Raw genomic sequence first — 17,611 nt, forward strand, 5'->3', positions numbered from 1 at the left:
CCTGCTGAATGTTCCTCACAGAGACACGAGCGCTGCTTGTCCGGGAGCAAAGGAGACACACAGCTCCATGACCTCCCAGCTGCACATCTGAGCTCTGCAAGAGCAGCTACAATAACATCTCCATGGATGTGTTTTCCCTCTGCAAACACTGTCAAGGTTTTCCTCCAATCACATCCCTCATTTTTTTTTCCGAGGCTATGTTGGGTTTGAGGAGGAATCGCTCCTCTTTTCAGTTAAGGCAGTCAAATCATCAGGCTTGAAACTGTCAGGTCACCAATTTCCACTTTCAAAAATAAATAAAAATCCACTGTTTCATTTTGGATTTTCTCCATCACCCTTCCACAAACAAATTAACAATACCTGGAATTACCATAGCTCCTGATAAACACTGTGAATGCCACTAAAAACGTTATTCCTCAGGGGTGAAATTCTTTTCTGAGATGGACAAACAAGACATGGTTTTCCACTGGATTGTTCCCATCTTGCTGTATTTTAGCTCCATCTCATCCCCCTCAATGCTCTGCATGCAGACGGCCCACTGTGCTCCAGCACGGCAGCTGAGGAGAAGCCAAGTGCTGTTCAGGTGTGCCCAAAACTGCCCCGGGAACATTCAGCCTCCAGAGACAGCCAGCAAGGCATTTTAAGCTCTAGCTGTACCAGCAGGCACTCAAAATTAAGTGCTCAAAAAGAACCAGGCACAAAGCCACTGCATTTGCACAATTCCAATACTTACTGATTCTTATCCATCAAGAATTATGTCATATTTTGCCTTATCTCACCAGCCAGAAGAACTTCCTTAGCACTTACCTTCCTAAGTACAAGGGCAGGCTCACTCAGGTTTTGTTTTTTTTCCCCACAGTCAGGATGCTGTGATCCAGTTACAGGAAAATCATAGTGACTCCCTTGCATGGGGTGTTTCCAGCTCACCATTCCCAAAGCTTTACTAATACACAGTAATGTATTTTTCTCCCCAGTCACAGCCACAAGCAGCTGTCACACAGACATGGCACATTACCCATCACTGGACATCATCACCAGGCAACACCAGAACCATTTTCTCTCTGCTGCTGCCCTGAGGAAGCCATCCTGCACCTCTGACTCCTCTAACTGGAGCAACATACACTCATTCAAAAAAAAAAAAAAATTCCCCCTAGTTGTGTATATACAATATTCACTCATTCCAATCCAAACTATTCTATGATGTGATTCTTGATCCTAAAGCACCCATGTTTTTGGGTGTTTTTTCCAGAGACAGAGATGGCTACAGCAAACCTCAGCTTTGGAGTCACTTAAAAACTGGAGTCACCACAAAGAAAAAAGGCCAAGGAAAACAGTTTGGCCAAAGTTAAACAATACAATAATCTGTAATTATTTCAGACAACAGCCAAGCTCAGCAGAGCTCTGCAAGCACATCAGGGAAAAGCTCTCCATGTGCCAGTGCTGCTCCCCTACAGCTCTGTGGGCCAGCTTTCAACAGAGGTGAAGGAATACCCTCAGCTTGGTTCCCCACACCTCCAAACCCAGGAGGAACAGAGACAAGTGACTCCTCTGTAGGACAAGCAGAAGAGGTGCCCTGGGATCCTGTCCTCTGAGCACACTGGGGGCTGCTGAGCTGCAGAGACCTCCAGAAAACCTTCCTGTGACTGCTGGGAAGTGCTACTGGGACCACACCACGAGTCTCGAGGAGGCTCCCCAGCAGCTCCTATAAAAAGCACCACACTGTCCCACAAACCCAGCAGTGACGGGGAGGGAAGCCAAGGAAAACAGTCCTACTGATCCTGCCTCGTGTCATGATCTGGTGTGACCCTCCACACAAGCAAATATTTGCTGGCATATTTTAATATGGGCTTTTTATTTTAATAATAGCTCCCCGTGACAGGCATTAGGATTATAGTGCTATTTTTGTGGCTATTAATCTGCACCAATGTATTCTTTCTGATGCCTTTAGTCTACTCTTCCATTGCCCAGCAGGAGGATATTGCTGCACATACCTGCTGAAAACACACCATTTCAAATCCCATTTTCCCTGGTTTTATGCCACTTCTGCACCACTTCTGAGCTCTTTATTTCCAGGACAGGATATTTCACCCCAAATTAAGTTTTCTGTTCCAATATTATTCCTTGTTACTACCAAATGTGCCCACAAACCAGAGGCAGCATTGTGAAGTGTTCTACTATGATACATAAGGGGTTGGAATGATCAGGATCACTGTACACTGCTTTTTTTGCTTTATGAAGCATCTGCAACACCTTTAAAGTCACAGAGTGTCAGCATTAACACCTCTAAAAAAAATACAACTCCCTCATTTTGTTTTTGAAGTCATTTGAGGTGCAATTCAGAAGGCACAGTAACGAGGCAGACTTTGCATTAGGACTGTTAATATCCAAGATCATGAAAATATCAAAGAAAGTAAAGACAGCACTGGTACAATTTATGATTTACTGAGTTCAACCTGGAACATTATCTCTGCTCCCACTTCCTTCAGACGGAGACAGTCAGAAACACAAGCAATTTGCAAGTAGTTTCTCTGTTCTTCAAGCCATGGTGTTAAAAAGGATGCTACTAGGGTGGGACAACCTGTGATTAATAAAAAAGGGCAAAAAACTTGACCAGAGAACATTTGGGTCAGTTTGCCAACACACCGCTGACAGCAGCAGGGTGAGGTACAGGCCCTGCTCACCCAGCTCACACCCCTGAGACCTCCTCTCACACAGCAGCTCTGCAGCCTGGCTTCAGAAAGCAAATTTGTGCTGGAACTGCACCTTCAGGTGGTCCCAGCCCAGATCAGACCCCTCAAACCACAGCATCTCTTACTAAGAGACAGCAGCAAGTCATCTCAACAGGATGGGACTGAAGGGTTCACCTTCTCCTGACATTTTGGGTATGGCAGGGCATGTTACCAACAGGAAAGAAACATTTTTAGAGGTTTCCCAGCACTGCCAGGTACCACAAAGGATTTCACCTGACTCAGCCTCTCTCTGGCAGGACTGACCCTGCCCACAGTCTCCCCCCAGCACATCCTCTAACCTGCTCTTTCACCACTCTACTCACACTCCCCACATGCTCTGCAGCAATTCATTCCTGGGTGTTGTCACCCTGTCACCACCAGGAAGTCTCACCAAAATCTCCACTGGATCTCAACCCCAAGTTCTTCCCCTACACGCCAACGTAGCTATAACCAATCTTTTCTCCACAACCTCCTGGGCAGCTGGAAGCATGCTATACAGAGTCTTTTCCAGATTATCCAGCACTAGAAGACTAGAAAGACTCAAAGCAGTGGTGGTTGTACGAATGTTGTCCTTTGTGTTTGCATTTTGTTGTTTCAGTACTACATGTTGGAGAGACACGACACTTGGGGTTTGGGATTTAATTAGTGCCTATGACTCACTCTCCCACCCAATTCCATAATCCTCTGGTTACATTAGGGTATTTACATGTCATTTTATATCCATATAAGTGAAGAATATTCACCCTCAAGTTGCAGGCACAGAAAACACACAACCTGTCCCAAGGCACAGGCTTGCATCACTTTGCAGCAGTAAACGGACAAAACTGGTGTTTGCTCCTCACAACCCAGGCCAAAAAACCAGGATTTTCTTTACCTGGGCTAAACTGCGTCAACAGTCTGCAAGCTGAAGCACAGAGCACTGACAGCGTGTGCTCAGCCACAGGCTCACACACAGACCCATAGGTGTGGGTGGCACCTGCCCAGCTGTCTGAAGGCGGCAGTGAGGACAGAGGAGACGCGCGGGACACACCCAACAGCAGCAGCGGGCTCTGCTCCAGGGGGGCCTGAACGTGGATCTCCTGGTCTTCCTACACCCAAATGTCTGTAAACAGTGCATGTGTTTGTGTACATGTGTGTCATAAACCAGGGTCCAGTTCTGGACAAGAACAAAACAAACCCTCATCCCCTGCCAACAGCCTCCCCAGCTGAGAACAGCAGATAATAACACTAAATTAAACAGGGCCTCTCTCAGCCCAGATTTTCTACCTCAAAGGAAATAACAAGCTTTACTTAGTTGGTTTTTGTCGTATTTTTTTAAGTCCCTTGACTTATCTACAGCATAACATGCCAAGTTTAAGGGACTACTTCAATCTAAAGGCCTGTCCCAGCATCTCCCAGAGCAGTATTTGGAGCAAGCTATTTCAAGGAGCTCTGCTTATCACCAACACAAACCACTGGTCTCTGCAGGGCAGACAGGAGGCCTCTGGGCAGTGCTGCTCTCCTTCAGCTCAGGGCTCTACACCACTGAGACACAAGTCCTTACCGTGCATACAGGTCTGAAAGCTACAGAGCACAGAGACTGCAGAAAACACTGTACCACACTTCCATCACAGCCCCTGGGAAGCTCCCCTTGTTCATTTCCAAGAGGAGAGATACAGCTCTCAGTGTCTGACCTCACCATATTCACCTGTACAGGGAGTCAAACATACTAAAAGTCACCAAAAATCAGTGCAGATTCTGGGTGGTTCACTGAACTTTCAGTTGTGGCTTCGTCTGCTCCTTCGGGCTGTTTCCACTGCCCCTAAACAGTGCTTTAAAAGGTTTCATCCTGGAGTGGAGATAGAACTGCTCTGGGAAACCTATCAAATCAGATCTTGAAACATCAACTGCCAATTAAATAGCCTGAACATTTAAGAGTTACCTTGAGGGCAAAAAATAAAGGGCACACCACTAACTCCAGCCGAAAGAGCCTCATCTGTGTAAGGAGCAATGGTCACCATAACTCAAATTTCAACCCTGTTCTGACCATTTTAAGTGGCTGTAGGAGGCAATCAGAGCTCCAGAACTGCAGGGAAAGCAGACAGCATCTAGATAAAGCATAGAGGACATCTAGTATTTCATGACAGGAAACCTGAAACAGGCATGGTATCAGGAGAATCAGCTGAATCCTGCATCTCCCCAGATGGAAAATTAGCTAAGGAGGTATTTTTGCAACAAGATTAGGAATTTAACAGTGAACATACTCAAAAGAAGATTGTAACAGTTACAACTGTAAAAAGTCAGGAGAGCTCAGAGCTAAAGTGAACATACAGGAAATGCAGCTTCTATTGCATAGGACGAACTCTTGAAGAATATTAAAGCTTTGCTGGGCAAATCACCAGCTCCCCTTTCCTCCCTGCAGAGCATGTGCACAGCTCGTTTCCTGCTAGCAAATGCTGGGGCTTCCCAGGCTTCATCCTACTGCCAGAGGAAGGCAGTGCTGGGACACTGAGGTGGATTCTCTGCTCACCTGGTTCATATTCACGACAACAGCAGCTCTGAGCAGGGCAGGTAATAAACTCACTGTTCCACACAGTCCATAGCAGAGAAATACATGTGCAGCCCTACAACTCCACAGCTCCCAGAGTTAGGCACTGTCCTTCCAATAATAACCACTTTAAGCAGCCAGGAATTCTCCACACAGCTCACATTCGAGCTGGGAAGAATTTGATCTGCACAAAGTCAATCTGCACATCAGCAATAGAGTTTCCATGTTAAAGCAGCAAGCAGAGGAGCCTCCGTGGCTGGCCAGCAGAAATCCCTCAGGCAGCCTCACGCTGAGCGAGTTCTCCGGGCACGGAAAGCCAGGCATCTGCGTCAGCCTGGTGCCCACACAAAATCAACTGGGATTCAGTAGGAGGCAGGAAGAAAAAGGGAAAAAAAACAAACACCCAGCTTCAAAGATACCTCCAGAGCCCATCAGACAACACCCATCATCAGGGCAAAGGTCTGCTTCCAATAGAGCAGAACAGCCCAGGCAAAGCCCTGCTGATCACAAACCCTTCTCACTCCCAACTCAGAAAGCAGCAGCTCTTCCAGCTCCAGCACTGCTTAAGCTTTAGGCTTTAAATACCACCAGGAAAACCCTAATGGAACATCCAGCACATCTGAGCAAAGGACTTCTCCCCAGGTTAAACAAAGGCTTGAGCTTACACAGAGTTCCTGGGTCAGACTCACAGCCAGGGGAAAGCAGGGCCATGGTCAGCCCTACACAAGATTTACCACAGCTGAGAATCCTAATGCAATTATCCAATATTACCAACATAATTATAGGGCCCTTGCTTAGTGTCACTGCTGCAATATCTAGGCCATGACAAGACAGATTTAGATTTACAAGCTCCACCCTCTCCTTTTAAATAGGCAGGACGTCACCATCATTAATGTTGGTGTGGCAGCGCCAGCCACGAGGGCCTGAACCGTGCAAAATAATACAACCCAGAACCTCATCCAACACACAGCACGAGCATGGCCTTTACCTCTCCTGATTTTAGGAGAGCAAGACTGGTTGTCTAGAGATTGTGGCAGTTTTGGGAGTGAATATTCAGTCTATCAGCTATGATGCTCACAACAGCAAATAGACACAAAATAATTATAATAGTTAGAAGCATTTTCACCACATGGATGACATGGAAAAAACATAACTGCCTCTTGTCACTTCTCTGGGGGTCATTTTGACAGAGCTGACTTAAAACCATTCTGCTTCATTTCTTTGAATGTTTCAGGACCTCATCTCATTACCTCTAAGAGACACCTCACTCCCCACACAATCCTGCAACTCCCAGCCAGGTCCAAGGAGAAGGACAAAAGAGGAAGCTGTAAATCACAACACAGCAGAGAAAGGAGAGGAAGGAAATTAATCTCTTCCATGCAACAGCATTTTAGAAGCCTAAAATAATCAGTGGGCAAGATCCAGCCTGTGCATTAAATCCACACTCTTGTCAGAAGCTCTGGTCCAAGGGCAGCAGCGGCTTGGCATTCCGAGAGCAGCGGCAGAGCACAGCCCAGACACCCCAACTCAGGGGCATTAAAGTCTCCCAGTATTTGCAGTATTTGTGACAGCAATTTTGTAACAAACAGCAGCTCACTAAAGGCGATGAAACTGTACTGGCTGTCACAGCAGGAAGCACGTTTAGGTGCTCACGTGGGGAGATTTGCTGGGTATGTGCTCTGCTGCACAGCCCTGTGCATCCACTCCATTCCTCCCTGACAGGCAGACTTGGAAAACCAAAGCTGATAGAACAGTGTTTTATTACTATGCAGCAAGACACGCTGCCTCCAAATAGATTACTTGGCAAGGCAGACTCAGTCCCTCTCAATTGTAACAATTTTAGTCCTTGAACTTCCACTGTAAGCCTGAAAAAAAATAAAAATTAATGGGTCATGAATAACTCACAGCTTAAAAAAAATTAAAAAGAGTCATTTGTTTAGTTATCAGTCAGCCCTTTAAAAAGCACATTTCAGCTGCTATTATTCCAAGCAGCCACTAATAGCATCTGAGCCCTTGTTCATCTCCAAGTGAAATTAGCACTGGCATCAACATGCTGCGGAGCATGACGGGCTCTGAGTGAACACGACTGGAACTGCAAAGCCAGCAAGAAGCTGCAGCAACTGCAGGCAGCTGAAAAGCTTCCCTGGAAAGGCAAGGAAGCGGTGAATCATGTCAGCAGGAGAGGAGAGAAAAAAGCTAAACTAGTCGAGCAGAGAGCAGGTTGTAGCTGGAGGTGTAGAGGAGGGAGAAAGCAAGACGAAGGCCAGGGCTGGGACTGGTCTTTAGCTGGACTGGCTTGCAAGGGCAAGGCAGAGCAGGCCATGGAGACCCGAAGTGCCATGGTAACAGCACACTCCACTTGGGAAGCAATTATGCAAGGATCCGAGGACAGCTCACGGCAACAGACAAGTTAGGCATTTAGGAATTTTGATTACTATGGCAGCACCCAGACACGCCTCCTGAGCACAGCAGCAGGAGAACCCCAAGCAAAACTCCACTGCTGTACATTCCAGGAAGAGCCCGAGTTTACAGCCAACAGGACACTGTCAGAGCTTCACAGCAGTGGATGAAGGCTTCTCTCCAACCAGCTTCCTCTCCTTAAACCCAGGAATCCAGAGTTCAGCCTTTCCAGGAATCCCATATAACTACAGGTTATGGATACCTATGTAACTACAGGTTACAGGTACCCTTGGGCCACCGAAGTGCCACCTCCCTGAGTAACAAGAAAACACAACTTAAGGACACATCCCATTCCTCTGCAAGGGCACGAGCTGATCAACCCCTGAAGACAGCAATGAACTTTTCAACTCCTCAGTACATGCCAAGCATGGATAGCACAAGCATGTGCCACCAGGCAGACCTCAGGGAATTTAAACCCCCAGGTACAGCCAGGAGCACACAGTATCCAGCATTCAGCATTTAATGGGGAAAAAAAATCAGCTCTACATGAAACAGGGCTTCGAGTTTTCCACACACACACGGGTGAGGAGGGAGAGAGATGAACTATTTGTCTGTTCATTTGTCAGATCTCCAGGAGCAGGAAACAGTTGCAGGGGTCCAGAACCTGCAGCCTTGTGACTGTTACTCACCAAGCCCATAACCATTGGGGATTGAATTCATCAGCTCAAATGAACGTAAATAATTGCTTTATTTATTTATATCCCAACTTAAATATAATAAATATATTACTAAATGCATCAGTAGCAGAAAGACTTTCAAAGGTAAGACTTTTCAAGTGTAAGGGCTTGTTGTGTTAAGTTTAAAACAAAAGCAAAAGGTAGAAAACCACCACCTGCCCCCCTTCAAAAATAGCATCATTTTAATTTTTAAAAAAATCCAATACATTTAATCCTGTCACATGTTCTGCTGAAAACTGGGTGAGCAAGGCTGAGTTTATGTGTTTCCCGTGGTCTCTGAATAATATCAGATCTCCAGAAGATTCTGTGTATCAACTCTCACACCGTGATCAGCTGTACCATCACAGCTGCTTGTACCCAACACCCTCTCTCTGAGCAGGCCTCCTAAGGCAGCAGCACACAAGGTACCAAGCATGTCACTGAGAATCAGCAGGAGCAGGGAAGGGCCAGGAATCTCCAAGAAGCAAGGACAGGCTTTGTCCTGCATTTGCATTATGGGACACAGGGCCCTGGTCCATGATAAAAGTTCCTGGATACTATGGTGACATGAATATTAATAACCCTGTGATTAAAACACCAGGCAAGGAGTGTATTTGCATTTAATACAAGACTTTGTCCCCGCTCTCCTACACAGCCCTTATCAAATGGCTTCATCTTCATAGGCTTCAGCTTCTCATTTGTAAAATAATTTGATAAGCCTCCCTCCCACCATCTGTTTGTCTGCTCTGCAGAGAGGGGATAGGCACAGAACCACAGGCTGTGTGACACCTCACCTCTCCAGAGAGCAGAGACAGCTCAGCAGTTCAAACTACAACTGGTAATGGAGCACAGAAACAGAAGGGTAAACTCATATTCGCATGTGCAAGTACATCTTCTGACTCAAAGCAACAGGTAAAGGCCAAAGGAAAGGCTCTGACGTTCAGCAGATTTGTTCTCGCCAGAAATATGTGCCCAAGGATCACAGGACAGTGTTACCTGCCTGTACTGCCCCCTCCCCTTCTCTCTGCCACACTGTCCCTCCTGCATCCTTTGCCACCCTACAACCCACAAGTCAGGGCTCTGTGCATTTCTTTATCTCCTTACAAACATAACCAATAAAAACCACAAACATAAGAACCAGCAGGATCTCATCAGTTGACAAGTGGGGCTGGCCTCATGTGTCATCCTACACTGCCTGCCTTGTGAGAGGGCTGTGACAAATACACAGGCACCAAAGAGCTCCCTCCAGTCAGAACACACATTACTGTGCAAGCAGCACTGCCTGGAATTCCCAGGGAACAGCCAGTGTATACCAGGCAGAGCCCACATCAGCTGCTCCCAAAACGGCCACGAGCATCCCACTGAAGTTTCCTACACTGTAAGGGGGAAATAGGGCACAGAGACATCAGAGGAGTTTAGCAGGTTCCTCTCAAGTGCGTATTTGCCTAATGGGACACTGGCAGAACCTTAATCAGAGGATCCTATGGAATCCAACAAAGAGGATCCATCCCAGCCCCTGAGCCATCCTTGCTGTATCCTGCCTTTTCCCACCTCTCTTCCAAAGAGACTTGGCACTGCCTCTTCCCTCCAGCCAACATCTCCTGCCTGTTTGTGCTGTACCCCATCCCTACTCCCTACCCACCACCTGGATGCCTGTCCAAGGAGAGCTGCTACAAAATCTGGGTGAAAAGGCAAGTGTGCAGCACCTGAGTCTCTGCACACACACAGGTGCTTTCACAGATCCTTCTAACTCCAGAGAGTGTTTTAAGAGTCTCACGGTATTGCTCATGCCTCCAGGCACAGAGACATCAGAGGAGTTTAGCAGGTTCCTCTCAAGTGCGTATTTGCCTAATGGGACACTGGCAGAACCTTAATCAGAGGATCCTATGGAATCCAACAAAGAGGATCCATCCCAGCCCCTGAGCCATCCTTGCTGTATCCTGCCTTTTCCCACCTCTCTTCCAAAGAGACTTGGCACTGCCTCTTCCCTCCAGCCAACATCTCCTGCCTGTTTGTGCTGTACCCCATCCCTACTCCCTACCCACCACCTGGATGCCTGTCCAAGGAGAGCTGCTACAAAATCTGGGTGAAAAGGCAAGTGTGCAGCACCTGAGTCTCTGCACACACACAGGTGCTTTCACAGATCCTTCTAACTCCAGAGAGTGTTTTAAGAGTCTCACGGTATTGCTCATGCCTCCAGCCATTTGCATACCGCCGGTATCAGACACTTCTTGCCAAAGGTCATGAAGAGAGCTATTAGAGCAGAGCCCTGGGCCAGCAGCAGCCACCAATAACCCTCATGTGGACACACTGCAGCCCTAAGTGAGGATTTCCCATCGATCCAGCTCCCTCCTCCCAAGCAGCAGCTCGGTGCCAGAGAGGTCTTTATGGCTGAAGCACTTCCCAAGTCAGAAGCCATTAATCCTTCAGAGGGTCACAACAGGTAACTAAAGTAACACTGAATTAGCAGGCAGGTCATGCAGAGAAGTCACATAAGGCAAAAGGCCTGCACTTGTGTGCTTCTCACATCAGCACTGATTTCTTGCGTTCATTTTAAGTATTTCAAACCGCTTTGAAATTCCAAATTTTGCATCACTCTCATAAAGATCTGAATAGCACCCACATGCAACCTGGGATAGCAGTGAAGTCACAAAACATGTATAACACACCAAACCAAGGGTTCCTCCTGCTTGCTTTGGTGCTTTGAAGAGAGACTGATGTTCAGTGACAGCCACAGGAACCAGGCACATCGTGTCCTCACGGAGCATTCTGCACATCTTTGAGACAAGCTTGAGTTTATTTTACTGCTGCCATTTGTGCAGCAAAAGCACATGTCAGCCCTGCAAGCATCATTTCGCTTACAGAAGGAGAGACAAGCTAAGATATGATCTGAGCAACAGCTGTGCAATTAGAGAGCCTCAGAAGATCTTGCATCTTGCTCTCACACCCTTGAGAACAGCTTGTCAGATTGCTTTGTAAGTTCACACAGGCACATTCTGGGGCCCTCTAAAACAGGCCCATGATCACCTAACGGGAAGGGAAACCGATGTGTGACTAACAGTGAATGAAGATCAGCTCTACCTGCCCTCATCACAGCACCTTCCAGCTCAGCTGTGGGGGGGATGCACACACAAATCCCTGCTCGGGGAACTCAGCTGCTGATGGCTTTTTTTATTTTTAATCTATGAGATCACCCGTCACTGGTACGTAATTTGTTTCTGCAAAATCATGAAGCAAACCAGATGCTATGAGCATCTTGTTCCAAAAATGTCTTTAATCCAATCCTGCAACACATGGCCCAGGGTCCTGGTGTCAGCAGGGTTCTGCCACAGAGCAAGCATGAATTTACACCCAAATCACATGTGTGCCAAGAGCACACTCACTGAAATCACAGAGAGGCAGCACTTGAGAGGAAACACAGACTGCAATTAAAGCACCCAATCTGGAAGGCCAGAGATCAATTCCTGACTTGGCCACACGTGCTCTGCATTGCTTCACCTCCCTATCTGAGTTCCCAGCAGCCCTAAAAGGGATGGAAGGACACATTCACAGACTGTGCCACGGCTCAGATACTCTGCGTAGTGAGAGCTCCTCACATTAGCAGAGCTGCAGCAGCTCCCCTCTGCTTTCACTCTGCTGCATCACACTGTAGGCAGCTAACAATAACCTTCATTTCATTTAGTGGCAATTCCTGGACCTCCTACAAAAGGAGAAAGTTTCCATAATGACAAAAAGCCACAAATGAGAATTACCTTGCAGTGCCTCACTTAAGCCTTTCCAAATCTTTTCCTTGTGCTTGTAAATCACTGTCAGTATTGTTCCTACTCTCAAAAAGTACAGCAGCCAGTATCTGATCCAAGGAGGTTTGTTTCCAGCATGATACTGCCACAAGGACATCCTGTGCTTCCCCCATCCAAGGAAGCCAGCACCCTTTCCTGGGAAACGTACTTAGTTACCCTCTTGTTATCAGAAGATAACTCCTTCATAAACCGAGTTTGCTTATGGCACGTTCTGCTCAGAGACTTCCTGTCTCCTTCCACTTGTGGAACACAAGTAAACACTTAGCACAAGCGAAGGCAAATTGGTTGTGACTTTCCAGAGAAGCAGCACCAGCCCTGCAGCTGGTACACTGCCTTCCCAACAGGCACAGCCTCAGCCTGCCCAGAACACTATTTACACTGAAAAAAGTCACCTTCAAGGGAAGCAGCTCCCAGTCCCAACACTAGTGTGCAGCACCTAGCCAGTCCTGACCCCTTATTAGCCATGATTAATGCAGGTGGGTGAGCTTGGAAGGCAGTAAGTGCTAAATCCAGAGTGGATTCCAACTTGTCTTCAGCACATTTATAACTTCCCACCTGCTCTCCTCAGCTGCTGACAAGCTCCTGCACAAAGGGGAGAAGGCCCACACCACAATAAAAACATTATGGCAGTGCACGTTCTCCTGGGAGCCACAATGTCAGTGCTGATGTTGCAACTGGAGGTTAGAGACCTGTTCCTTTGTAACTACTAGAACACTTCTGCAAGACCCCAGCTGGAGAGTTAAACCATGTATTATCCCCAGCCAGAATCCCAAAACTAAGCTTTCTTAAACTAACTGACAGCTTCATAGTAGGACTGCTTGCAACAGAAACTATTTTGGTTTAATATGGAAGGTTTCTTCCTGGGATGATGACTGCAGAAGACTCCCCCTGCCATGACTGCCCCGGACTAACACTGCCTCAAAACGAGCTTTTAGCTACCACAGCTGTTACACAAGGAACCAGCCCCCCTGGGTACAACCCAGACCCCTTCTCTGACAGGCTGCACAAAGCTCACAAGCCAGGCCAGGCCAGTCTCTGGCCTACACAACTTCTTGCACACTTAAATCCATTAACACCTGCCTTTCCTCCCTGACTACATCTCAGAACACAGCACACACTGTCCCAGCAAAAGCTGTGCTGCTAAAAGCACCAAAACACTTGGGATACCTCAACATTTACCAAATAACTCCCTTGGGATTCTTCACAAGTTCCCCTGGCTCCTACCCTCAAAAAACCAGGCTGCTAGAACACAGAATCAAACATCCTACCTAGCAGAGCAGAGTACATGTCACAAGAAACACAGAAAAAGCAACAGGGAAAAATAAAAAAATAAAAATCACATGTCCCATTCCAAGAGGAGAAACAGTTTAATTCGTAATCCAAATGTCACTGGTCAGCTGATTAGCAGCTGGCCCTTGGCTGAAGCTAGAAAGCAGTAACTCACAAAATACACTTCAAAGCAATGTCTTGAACCCAACCACACTGGAATTGGGTTGAGGATCACATAAATCTGAAAAACGTACTTCAGATGGGGTTTGCTTTAAAGTGAAATTATTTTAGAGGAAGCTCAGTTGTATTTTCAGTGACTTCAGGTTATGGTGCTGCAGAGAAAGGACGTGCCAAGAGTGAGCAGGGCAGGGGTCAGCAGAAACCCCCTGCACTCAGCCCAGCCACACCAGTGGGCAGCTCAGGGAACCCCCCTTTCCCACCAGGCATGGGTTGGGCATTCACAGCCTCTCCCAGATGCTTCCTACACGCATTTCGTACATGCACTGGCCGGCAGGTCTGCCAAGGAAAGTCAGGATGAATGCCACAATGTCCCTCTTTTGAAAACAGAGGAAAAAATACATCTGGCAAACATAAGATGATTTGGTGACTTTGCACTGGTTCGCAATATCAACCGTTAAATGCTTTCAAATCAACACTAGCTACCAGCACACAGGCATGTACCTGAAAAACTCCAGAGATATCCAACAACTATTAAACCTGAATCCCTTACTTACACACTTCAAGGGGAAAAGACCTACAGAAAAATAATACTGATTTTAAAAGTAACTTTTCATCGACCTGCAGCAATGCAGCCTGTACCTTTTGCTAGAAGCAGAGAGAGACAAAACCCTGCTCAAACATGTGCCCCATCAGTGTTTACACACCTCGGGTCAGCTCAACACTCTCTTACAACACCGTGAGCACAGAGTCACACAAAACACAGAGGCCCTCAGAAATGGGACACTGGGGCAATCCCCACCCTGTTTTAGCTCGGAGGAGTACCCGTGCCTTGTGGTACTTTGCCACACACGTACATCTCTCAAACTCCTTAGCAAATTCCTAATTTATAGCAACATCCTTCTCAATATTTCTGCTGCTCTGATCCTCATCCGAGGGACACCAACCTCCCTACAGCTCCAGTGTGGGGCTCTGGGGTGGGTTTTTGTTGTTTTGGTTTTTTCTCTATGCACAGGCAGAAACAAAGAGCACTATCTGACTTGGTCCAACACTGTTTTGGTTTCCTTTCAGAAGGAAAACAGCAAGACAGCAGCCCCACACTGCAACAGCTCCTGGGCATTCACTTCAGCTCTGTGAAACACCACTCACCCCAAAAGCAGTCACAACACCCCTCAGCCCATACTGGGGCACTGTGTGACTTTAAACCTGGCCCTGCGGACCCCCAGGGCCAGCAGCACTGCCCTCCCACCGGAGATAATCCTTGTGCAAACTCTGAGGGGAATTTTTCAAGAGATTATTTGTGCTATTATACGGATTAGAGGAGGACAGCTCCAAAGACCCAACCAGGAATCACCTATTGCAACACCCTGTTTGTAACAAAACCACTGATTCACCAGTATCATAACACCACAACCAACCTCTCAAATTCCTTCTATATTATTCCCATCTACTTCCTTCCAAAAGGAAGGGATGTTCCTCCCTGTCCAGGAAGGCAAGTATCCAGACACAACTATTTTTCAGGGGTGGGGGTGCACCTGACCACAGCAGATATTTTGGGGGATCTACACAAGAGCCCAGAGGCACATGGAGCCATTTGCCACTTGGCACACGCAGTGCTGCAGCCAGGACACACTCCTTGTCAGCAGGGTTGCTCAGCAGAATTCAGGGTGACCAGGCACAGCTCTGACAGAGGTAAATCCCAACACTTCAATTCCGTAAGTTCTGGTTCAACTCAAGTCTCCTCCACACCATTCATCACTTCACTGAGTCTCTCTTTTAAGCCACTTTCACATCTCATTTTTTTTTAATGTTTCACATGCTGCACCAGGCCTCCCCACTCCCTCCTAAAGCAACGGAGATGAGAGGTCTTTCCTTCCCAGACAGGACACTCCTCCTACAAAGTGCTTCCCAGGGGACTTTTCCTTTTAGCAGAAATAGCCAAGAGTTGCCTTTTCAGCACTGCTGAAACACCACTGCAGATACAAAGAGGTTTTCCAGCCAAGGTCTCAGATGTCAGGAGTGCAGGGACCGGGCTGCCCACAAGCTCCCCAGGTCTCCAGCTGAGTCAGGGAGAAAAGGCTGTTTACCAGCACACTCAGTCACAGGCATGCAGAGCTGCAGCACTTCTGACCCACACTGCCTCCCCAGATGGCCCAACTTTCCTATAGAGGAAATGGCATTTTCACCTCTCTGTTCCAAAAAAAGGTGACAACCTGCAAACCAACACACCACCTTGCTCTTGTCCCCTCAGAGGCTTCGCTCTGCGTGCAGAAAGATTTCAGACTGCCCACAGCAGAGTCCCACTGTGAGGAAGATACCTGTGCAGCACCCTTCACCAGAACTCCCTCTGCCTCACAGGAACAGAACACAGCACCTATTTCACAGGAGTGCTCGGCCTGTGTGTGAGGATCCCAGAGCTGCAGGCCATGCTCCATCCCACAGGCCAGCCAGGAAACCACGAGTGGCAGGGAAAAGCCCCCACAAGCAGCAGCTCCCCCAGGACAGCGAGGCAGGGAAGGGAGGCACTTCTCTCCCAGGCAATCCGTGCTACCACCTCCACCTCTGCTGCAGCTCAGCCCCGCCGAGCAGGAGAGCCCGGTGACACACGGCTCCGCTTCCCGGGGCTGTCAGCACAGGGCAGAACCTGCCAGCAGATTACTCATCAGCAAAAAAAGCCTCTGCCTTCCCATGTTACCAGGATGAGGCCATCCTGCATTAAAAAGAGACTGACAGCTTCTCAAGTTTAGCTCACGTAGGTCCTAAGCTTCCAGGGCCAAAAGGGCCTTGGAAATATCAGTCAAGGCAAACCTATATTGCAAATTTCAAGAAAAAAATCACTATAGTTACTAGTTAAAAGCCTGGTTTCGGTGCTCCTCTCAGCAGAACACATCAGAAGCCATGTCTAAAAAACAAGTCACAGACCTATTTTCTTGTACACCATGGTGAATTCTTACAAACCTGAACACAGGCAGCGTACACAGAGTCCCTTTTCCATTTTAGGGCTCTTTCTGTAAAAGCCAACACAGGTCCTCCCACTCAGCTCTCTCCCAGCAGCTCTCCTTCACCATCAAAACAAAACACTGTTTTGACTAAAATTGCCCAGGATGCTGCGCAGGAGGGACCAGGAGCGGGTCTAAGGAGGCCAACATCTCTCTGAAGGTCGAGGCTAAGGTTACCAGCCAGAGCCATTCAGGAGGTTCCTTACAACCCCAACAAATGAAATGTAAAACGATAGTTCAAGCAGCAGAGCTGGTTACAATTAAACAAATGCCACCAGCAGCTTGCTGCACTGCAAGGCCTGCACACGTTACGAGTTCTATAACCCCTACGATTCATTTCTAGGTCTTTAACTGTTTTATTTGGGGGAAAACAAAACAAAAACAAAACAAAAACAAAAGCAATTGGGATCACACCTTCCCCATGCAGAAACCCCACACACAGAGAAATCCCTCATCCCAGCTCACAGCCAGTCCTGCTCAGCCTATACCTATGTGGATGACATAGCTACAAGGAATTTACTCCAGTGTTTTAATCCTCTCTGCTTGAGGTAGGAAAGGAGGTAACAGCTGAAGAAAGTTTAAGAGTGAAGGACACTGCTTTCTTTATTTACAGCACCTTGTTCTGCACTAAAATATTTGACAATATTTTGGTGGGGGTGTCTTTGTAACTCCCAGTTTAGGAGAAGTGGGAAACAATTAACTTCCGAAAACCTCCCAATTTCTAAAGCATTAAAAAAAAAAAAAAAAGCCAAATCCAGCAAACCCACACTGGATTTACAGATGGGAAGACCAGACACGTCAGCTTACAGACACCACTGAGCTGCAATTCTGTCAAGGACAATGAAATATTCGGGAATCTGGGGGTCAAGGAGGAGGCTGGGTGCCCAGAACAGCTCAAGGCCTCCCTTTCAGCTTGGGGAAGGAAAACCAGCACACGTCGAGCGCTCTGAAAGGCACCGGGATCTTACCTTCCGCCAGCACCTCGTCCACAGTG

General features: G+C 47.4%; 1 protein-coding gene across 1 annotated transcript in view; it reads right to left on the reverse strand.

Annotated features, from left to right (window-relative positions):
• AAK1 (AP2 associated kinase 1) overlaps window positions 1-17,605 on the reverse strand; it is a 73,345-nt gene extending 55,740 nt beyond the window's left edge. The window contains exon 1 of the mRNA XM_017744696.1: window positions 17,586-17,605. The gene's annotated coding sequence lies outside the window, so the exon portion shown is untranslated. The remainder of the gene's footprint in view (window positions 1-17,585) is intronic.
• Between the last annotated feature and the right edge of the window lie 6 nt (window positions 17,606-17,611).

Source organism: Corvus brachyrhynchos, unplaced genomic scaffold (assembly GCF_000691975.1).
Source record: "Corvus brachyrhynchos isolate BGI_N302 unplaced genomic scaffold, ASM69197v1 scaffold119, whole genome shotgun sequence".
NCBI classification, from domain to species: domain Eukaryota; kingdom Metazoa; phylum Chordata; class Aves; order Passeriformes; family Corvidae; genus Corvus; species Corvus brachyrhynchos.